Source organism: Vigna umbellata, chromosome 7 (assembly GCF_029865625.1).
Source record: "Vigna umbellata cultivar VRB3 chromosome 7, Vumbellata_1.0, whole genome shotgun sequence".
Taxonomy (NCBI): domain Eukaryota; kingdom Viridiplantae; phylum Streptophyta; class Magnoliopsida; order Fabales; family Fabaceae; genus Vigna; species Vigna umbellata.
The window spans coordinates 20,490,108-20,499,726 of NC_142171.1; the positions used below are offsets into that span (position 1 = coordinate 20,490,108).

Below are 9,619 nucleotides of genomic sequence, written 5' to 3' on the forward strand. Positions count from 1 at the left end.
TTATTGATTTTTCCTATAATTTATTTATTCAATAGAAGGATTTTTCTTATCAATGATTGGTCCAAAAATGCAATTCACTAAAATCCAAATAAAGATGTTAAAGGGTCCATCCTACATGTAGTGAGCTACATACATACACAAAGCACAAGTTGGCCTTAATTGACAGCTAAACATTATTGAGGTTACTTGAACTATGGTTGAGTAATACATAGGTGCTAGGATCATGCACATTCAAGTAACTCGTAAAAGACAAGGTTCAAAGAGTAAAGGCATCAATGAAAATTGTATGCACTTGCACTACTTCTTACTTTTGTACTTAGAATATAAAAAAGGAAATAATTTAGCCAAAGGGAAAAGGAAAAGATTAACAATTCTTTGACTTTATTCCCGATTGTTAGTTATAATATGTGAGGTAAAATTAAGTTCATAAAGTATCAAAGTTGATGATGGAAAGATAAACCAAACTATATAATATGAGGTAAAATCCATATATCAACTGCAGCTTGTAAAATAGTCTAGTTTCTACTATACAAGCACATAGGTTTTGGCTACGCAGGTTGTTTTACATGCTGTTTTTGTTTTTGGCAGCTGAGTGTGAAACCCTCTATCTCACATTTAACTTCTTGCGTTGGAAAAAGTGAAAATGATAAAGGACAAAAAAATGGTAATTAAAAAAGATCACAGATCACACTATTTTAGTTTGTAGCTTTGGATCACAGGGGAAGCTTTTATGAAGTGGTAAATGACCAACTAAGGCTTGTACTGTGAAATAGAATATGCTGAACTGAAGTTCTATCATACAATACAAACAATCTATTTTCCCTTTGTCCAAGTCAAAAAGCTTCACCAATTACAAAGCCGGAGAAACTGCCAAATGTTTGGATATAGAACCAGAAATGATAAAGAATCAAATATGTTGAACTAATAACTATGACCTGGTCAGATCTAAAACTAAACCAGTTCAAAGAGCCTCACACTTTGCACATATAAAAGCACAAACCAGCTAAGGCAAAAAAACATAGCAACCAAACTTCAGTTCCTTTTAACACTCACCCTTTAGTACAAGCTTAACCAAAGTATTACACCAAGCAAGCATAGTAATTATTACTCTCAAAAAATCACCCTTTAAGCCTAACCAATTCAGGAAACATAAAAAGCTCAAAAGGGGTAGATGGCAAGGAAGAGAAAGGTTGCTGAAGTTGTATGAAGGTTGACTGCATTACTAGTAGTTTTGAAACATGTTTGACTAAAGAGACAAAAGTGGATGTGCAATACAAAAGCATATGCAACCACACAGTTAAGAAAATACTGATTTCCTGCATAATATAAAGTTGTACTACCCTACTCAGTGGACACGGAAGAAAACAATACCATATGCAACCACACAACTTGCACCTACAGGCAGCTGGTTAAGAAATAAATTCAATCTATTTATGAAACCTAGATAAAACACAACAGCAAACGAAACGTAGGGATATACAAATTAACCTCCTGAACTCAATTAGCAAAAAGACATTGGTTCTTAGTGATGACAAATTTATGAACACTGAAAAACGGCGCCACAAACTTGTTTAACAATCGGCAAGTGTGACCGAATCGTTTCAAGTAATAAAACTCGGTAAGACCAAGTATCGTTCTCCCAAAGGACTCACGGCCTAGTTTAGTTATGTGATTTGTTGATTATTTAAGACTTAAGAACAAATTGATTGTAGTTTTATATGCAAAAGACAGTAAATAAACATGTATGCATGAATTTGATCAATGGAAAAGACAGAATACAAATACTTCAATGAATTATATGGATGAGTATGTTGTTGGGAGTTATCAATTTCATCTTATCCACTCTCACATACTTTAGGAATTCAACATTCTTTTCATCAATTGTTAATGCCACTCTCTAAATCACCTTGCAAGAAGGCCTATCCTTAATTACGAGTTCATACAATTCCTAGCATTCCTAGTAATTAGTTCTGAAGTTCAGGAGCTCAAAGGCAACCAATATGCTATTGGGAGAATTTCCCCGGATCTAGATTTCCCCGTACGTTCACATATCGACAAAATCAATAATCATGGCAATGAATGAGTTAAACAAAGCAAGCAATAAGGAAAGAGGAAAAACCCTAACTAATGATGAAAGAAAGCATAAATCTTAAAAGTAAGATGTTAAAACAAATTCCATATATGAGAGTTTCACAAGACTACATTGATTCCCCAACAACAATACAAGGTTTAGTTCACCATATTCATGGTGAAACTAGATGAATAATAATGGAAGAATGAAAGATAAAACCCTAGAAAGGTGAAGAGGTAGCCTAAGCATCCAAGATCTTCCTTCAAAGGGGTGGAAAAGAGAGTATTTGCTTCGTCTCTGCCAAAGATACAAACCCTAGGACGTCCTAAAGCTTATATACTATTTTAAAAATACAGAAAAATTAGGCCCAAGCCCATAAAAGTGTCGCTCAGCGGTAAACTGCCGCTCAGCGGTAAGTGTGTGAGTTGTTTTCTTCCCCTCAGCGGCATTTTCACCCCTCAGCGGATCCAACGTGAGCTCCTGAGTGCCGCTCAGCGGTACCGCTGAGCGGTACTTGCGGCTTCTCCTTTTGCACTTTTTGATGTCTTTTCTGATTCCATCTCTATCCTTCTTCACTTCTTTCACCAAATTCACCTTAAAACCTGCATAAAAACACTGAAATCAAGCATAAACCTGTCCAGCTCTCTTATTTCTAAAAATATAACCAAAAACATGATTTCAAGCTAGTTTCTAAGTGTTAAAGGTTGCTTTTAGTATCAATTTTAAGCATGAAAATAAAAGTTTTTCAACTATTATCACTTAGCAACTAAGCAACTAAAATTGGTCCTTACAACAACTAGAACACTGGTCTAAACACTTTGACCACCAAGAATTGGATTAGGAACCTTATAGCAACTGCAACATACTTTAAACACTTGACAAGAACACCATAATTACTAGGCATTGGATTAAAGCATAATAATAACAGAACTACTGAAACTTTCTCTTATAGCAACTGAACAAAAATGAACTAAATAATTGACATAGACCTTATAGAAATTGGAACATATGATATAGACCTTATAGCAACTGGAAAAAAATGACAAAGCCTTAACCTACTTAGGACATATTTTCGTTATACTCTTGATTTACCAATTTTCGCTATGCTTACAGCAAGACCAAAACAACCCCGAAAACTTATTCCAAGCTCAAAACAAAATGAAGAGGAATTAAAACTAACAGGCCAACCATACAAGAACAAGTTCTAATACACAGAATGACATATAGGAATTCAAAAGAAAACCTGGAAATTACTAACCTGTCTGGTCTCCCACTTGTGCTCACAGTCTGAACGCAACCACCTCCTAAAGCTAATGACCACGAATGACCACCTTTGCCGTCGCACAAGCCTCATGCGCATAGCCACAAACCACCACCCCAGCCGCAACACCAACAACGGCACGAAGAACCCAATGCCACCGGACAAAACACACAATTAAGGAGAGGGAGAGGGATATAATGGAACCACGATCAACTGAGAGCAAGCGAAACAGAAAGGAGAATGAGAGAATAGGATGCTGGATTGGACGAGAGAGAGGTGGGGTAGGGTTTTTTGTTTGACGAAATTGGGGACGACCTCGTCGAATACCCCCGATCACTTAGTTTAATGGGTCCAGCCTTTTACCGAAGGCCACACACCCCTCGGTAATCTCTTCTTAGCCGTCTGTAATGCTATTTCACCATGACCTTCGGTAATTACAATATTGACCGTCGGTAACGCACTTTTACCGAAGGGCTGGAGGCCGTCCGTAAAAACGCTTCAGTAATACGCCAATTTCTTGTAGTGTACACCAAGTATTCTAACCACTTTTGGTATTTGATTATTTTAACCACTTCTGGTATACACCATGTATTATAAACCAGTTATGGTTCCCCTAGTGAACCTTAACCGGTTTGAGTTTAACCACTCTTGGTATCAAAGTATTATAACCACTTCTAGTTTACATAGATTATTATCAATCACCCCTCGTTCCCATAGTCAATCTTGACTAATACATTTAGGTCAATATAATTGTTTCAATACAAACACAATCAATGTTTGATTACAAATACAGATTGAGTGAATCTCAAGGAAAGGATTAATACAATGCAATACAATTTTTGAATTTGTAAAGTTCTTTCTCTCAGGTTGAAGAGCATCAAACGATATAAGCTTTGAGGTGGAGTAGAACTAGTGTTCAATGATCCTTCATATGCATGATCTTTCTCTCTCTCCTTTTCTCTCTTTTATTTTCACCTTCTTCAACTTCAAGAACATCTTCTCTTATGTGGATATTCGTTATATAACCCTATTGAGAAATGACCGTTGGACATAGAGTTAACTTTTGGATAGACTTCATAACCTTTTTATGTAGTTAGTCAAAATGAGGTCTACATTGTAGGGTGACAATGTTTTATCAGTGCTTTCTAAAACCATAGGAAAACACTAAAAGGGGGTTAAATAGTTTTTAAAATTATTTTCGTAATGTAGCGTCTGACGAGTATTATGAAATAAGTTGATCAATAGGATTTATTTAGACGTTGTAGTTTTGCAAAGCTTGTGAAAAGATATAATTAATATAAAAATGTATTGAGCATAAGAAATGTGTTTCTTGATTCAACGTCAAGAAAATGATTTATGAAGATCGTTTAGTAGAGTTGTGTAGACACTAGGTTTTATGAGAAGCTTTTCTAGAATATATTTGTAAAAGAAAACAATGAACAAGGAATATTTTTATGCTTGTTCACTCCAACTGAGCTACATCGAGATATCCCTTAAAAACTCTTGAGAGATTCCACTAATCTTTTCGAAGATTCCACAAGTATTCTCACCACTTCTAGTCTACAATGAGTATTCTCACCTCTCTTGGTTCCCTAGACAATTATGGTATCTTCCCGATACGCCGCCTAGTCAAGTTTCACCACTTATGATTTGCAAGTATTTTGACCACTCTTACTTTACAAGTATTCGAATCACTTATGGTTTATAAGTATTCTAATCACTTTTGGTTACTACAAATCCAAAACGAGATGTACAACAAGATACAGATGGATAACTCTCTATGAGAGAATATATTTTTAATTACAATATAATTTGTAAATTTGATGGTGTTTCACTTTCTTTTAACTTGAAAGCCTAAAATGATTTATGAATTATAAGCACAAAGATAAGATCAAGAAAATGTATTCACTTTGTTATTGATGAGTGCATATTTATGCCCACATTTATGTTTTAAAATTTAATATTTTTATGAGATTCTTGTGCTTAAATGATTGATTTAACTTGAATTTGTGACGATTGAATTTATCGGGTTTGGGAATTAAAGAGGCTTAAAATCTGATTTTAGTTGCATAAATTATTTTGGATAGTCTAATGTTTGTTGATGCAGATGGAATTAAAGTTTGAATTGCAATTCTTAAAAGAAAGAAAAGGCTAAAGTACAATTAAAGCAAATTTCTGGACTTCTGTGAAATTTTGAATAAAATAAAAAGGGTTGAAATCTAATTTTTGGCAAGTTTATTTTAAAAGATAATTTGGAGAAAATATATCTTAACATATTTTATTTGATATTGTTAAATAATTATCTTATTTAACTATATCAATAAAAATCAAAAGATAATACATCAATTATCTTATTTTAATTAAGAACTTCTTTTGAGAAATACTTGAGGCTAGTTTGAATATACTCTGGCTAGGAAAGACTTGGTACTTAAGTTGTCCATTGTGACGCAACTCTCTTTCCTGGGAGTGAACTCAAACAAAGTCTTTGTTATCTCTTATTTGAAATCTTTCTCTAAAACTAGGACAAAAGAAAGAAAGAAAAAGGTCAAAGAACAGAGAAACAACTTCAAGCAGATTGCGTAGTGCATGACCCAAGCTAATCCGAGAGAATTTTATCAAATTAATCCAGGACTTGAAAGGAATTTGTGTAAGATGCGTAGAAGTTTGAAATATGGGTGTTCTATTGAGGGAAAACATCCTACATCTCAAGTCATACCACCTTCATTATCTCTAGTCACAAATGTACCATCTAATCTTTTACCTGATCCTAACCCAAACAAAATCGCACAAAGAACTATCAGATAGCTAGCCACCCACCACAATACAGTTATCTGAAGTAACATTAAATACCCTAATGAGGAGTGGGAGTTGAGACCTGAACTATTAAATGCCTTACCAAAGTTCAATGGGTTATCAGAGGATAATCCACAAAAGCACTTGAGACAATTTCACATGTTGTGTGAAAACTTTTAGATCTCCCAGGATCACAATAGAGAGCTTGAAAATGAGAGCTTTTCCTTTCACTCTTCAAGGGGCAGCTCAAGATTGATGGTATTATCTCTCTCCACGGATTACAAATTAGGAAACTATTAAAAGAATCTTTCTTGAAAAGTATTTTCCTGCATCCAAATTATCTACCATCCATAGAGAAATCCAAGACATAAGATAGAGAGATATAGAGAATCTTAATGAGTATGGGGAAAGATTCAAGAAACTCTGTGCTTCATGCCCTCAACTCCAAATGGAAGATTTCATTTTAAGCTTCTATGAAGGCTCAAGTCCAACTGATAGGTCATGGGCAGAAGCTGCAAGTGGAGGATTGATGAGTCAATATTTTTTGGACTTCACATAGTTTATTGTACTAAATTTAATTATGGAATTGTGCAAGAATGTCCATTATTTCCCCAATTTTTCTATTTGTTCTTAATTTGCTAAATAATTCTTATTTTAATTAATTTGAATTATCTCAGGCTAATTATTTTCATTGTTAATTATAGAGAAATTTTTGGATTATTATTTTGGGATATGAAGAGGAGGCCATGTCATTTGCCACATCATTCTTCACTTGCCACATTAGCATTTTAGTTTGGAATTAAAACGTAATTTCGTTTTTTAGGATTTTTAGACAGATTTAATTTTTGGGCCGTTTTTGGCCTTTTTTTGGAAAGGCCCATTAGGAAATCTGACCTAGTTTAGTGTGCCAAGAGGGGGACATACCTCTCACTCTCCCTCATTCTACACTTTGCGTTTTTAGGGTTCTTGGAGAGCTCCTCATCTTAGGTTTTTCGTTTTCTCTCTTCTCTTTGTATTGAACTTGTTTCGTAATTAAATGCAATCTTGTTTTCAATTTCCTTCTCTATTCTCTAGCTGATTTTCATTTCATTTTCTTCTACTGTTCTTAGAATTTGATTTTCGTTTTCATATTGCAATTGCATTTCCTTTCCCCTTTTTGTTTCCAATTTCGTTTTGTGTGTCGGTTTGCGTTTTTAAGTTTTGGGTTGGTGCATTTTAGTGGTATACTTCGTTTTCCAGTTTTGCATTTTGTGTTTTTAATGCTGTGTTGCAGTTCTAATTCATCCATAATGATTGCTTAATCGGTTTTGGTTGGTCATTAGTGATTTTGTACCATTTTCCATGAGATTTTGTGCTATTATTGCGATTTTGTTACTGCCACTTTGTGTCACATTTAATCTCTTATGCACTTGCGATTAGAGCACGCTTAGTGGTCTAATTTGGGTTAAGTATCGCTTAATTAGTTAACTGTTTGGTGCAGGGGCTGTTTAAATTGATTCAATTCATTTGCTTAATTCATCTTAGGAAAACCTAATAAATCTTCGCTTAGTTGATTGATTGGTGTTTGAATAGGGTGCGAGTAACATCTAATTGAATGTAATGGAGGATTGGAAGTGTTGTAATTAAGCTAATGACCAACTTGTTTTTGAACTGTGTTGAATTTCGAGTTTTAATTTAGTGCATTTCCATTCACAAATCTGTCCATAAACACCCCCCACCAAGTGTTCGATCTAATTTTTGAACCAATATTTGGTCCTTGAGAGACGCCCTAGGGGTCAATTCTCCTAGTACTGCACTTTTTTTTAACATTAAATTTTATTTGGGACGACCTCGATCAAGTTTTGGCGCCGTTGCCGGGGACCAACGGTTCGGTCTTAGGTTCTTTGTTTAGTGTTAGTGTGTGTTCTGTTTGTGTTGTGTGTGTGTTGTTCTGTTTTGTTTGTGTGTGTGTCTTATGTTTTGGTTTGTTCTGAGTCAATAATTGGAGAAGTGGATACTTTTTGCCATGTTTTCACAAGAAAATGTGACGCTTTCGGTGGTTGCGATAAACACGAAAATGTGAATAGTGTGTGAATAATGTTTTGCTCACGGAGTCAGAATTGGACAAAGCCTATGTGTTTTTTGGGTGAAAAACCATGAGTATTGCAAGAACGGTCACTACGGCCCGAGCATCTAAACCCGAAAAAAGGTCGTTTACTATTTCTTTTTGATTTTTTAAGTTTTATTTTACCGTTTTTCACACTTTCTTGTGTCGGTTAAATTAGTTATACATTGAGTTTTGATTTGAAATTTTTTGTGCTATATTTTCATGATTTTTGGGGTTTGCCACAAATATTCAGCCTATTCTGAATTGATTTGCTTATACTTGATTTGACACCTCCTCTATTTTCACTATGTTGACTTTTGCTAATAGAGTTGACATAGTGCATGACCAGGGGCAATCCTGGACAAATACCACCCTTTGATCCTGAAATTGATAGGACATTTCGTAGGTTAGCTAGGCATAATAGGAATTTGTCTTTAGAGTCAGTCCCACCATTTGAGTCCATACCATTAGAGTCTTAGCAATTTACTTCTACATCCACTATTCCATATTTTGTGCATTATGCATCTGCTACATCTGTTGCTTTTGAGAATAATTTTGATTATGAATCTGTTTTTTTATCATACTACTAAGAACAATATGGCCCAACCTCCATCTCGCGAGAGGACTCTTAAGGAGATGGTTGCACCTGATTTCACTTACGAAAGCTTGTGCATCGAATATCTTGATGATGATGTGTCGTATGTTCTCAAAACTAGACTAATCCATTTGTTGCCAAAGTTTCATGGTCTTGTTGGTGAATGTCCACACAAGCATCTAAAGGAGTTCCATATTGTTTGCTCCATAATGAAGCCTCATGATGTTCTGGAAGATCATATCTTCTTGAAGGCATTCCCTCATTTACTAGAAAGCATGGCAAAGGATTGGTTGTATTACCTTGTGCCTAGATCCATCACAAGCTGGGATGATCTTAAGAGATTGTTTTTGGAGACATTTTTCCCAGCATCCCAGACCACAACTATCAGAAAAGACATTTGTGGGATTAGGCAGCTTGGTGGAGAGAGCTTGTATGAGTACTGGAGAGATTCAAGAAGTTATGTGCAAGTTGCCCTCACCATCACATATCTGAGCAACTCCTTCTCCAGTATTTCTATGAAGGCTTGAACAACATGCAGAGGAGTATGATTGACGCTACCAGTGTTGGAGCGCTTGATGACATGATGCCTGCTAAAGCGAGGCATTTGATTGAGAAGATGACTTCTAACTCCCAACAGTTTAGTGCGAGAAATAATGATATTGTTGTTAAGGGAGTTCATGATGTGGCTACTCATTCTTAATCATTTGCAGATAAGAAATTGGAGAGCAAGCTTGATGCTCCTATGAGCTTGGCAACACAGTTGGCATCCAATCATAGACCAGAACCTCCATCTACATTTGTTGCACGACTATG

The 9,619-nt window shown here is 35.3% G+C and overlaps 1 non-coding gene across 1 annotated transcript; it reads right to left on the reverse strand.

Moving 5' to 3' along the window:
• Positions 1-9,186: 9,186 nt before the first annotated feature.
• On the reverse strand, positions 9,187-9,292 carry LOC124845055 (small nucleolar RNA R71). The gene has a single exon (XR_007029427.1). It is a non-coding gene; the product is annotated as a small nucleolar RNA R71 (small nucleolar RNA).
• Positions 9,293-9,619: the final 327 nt, after the last annotated feature.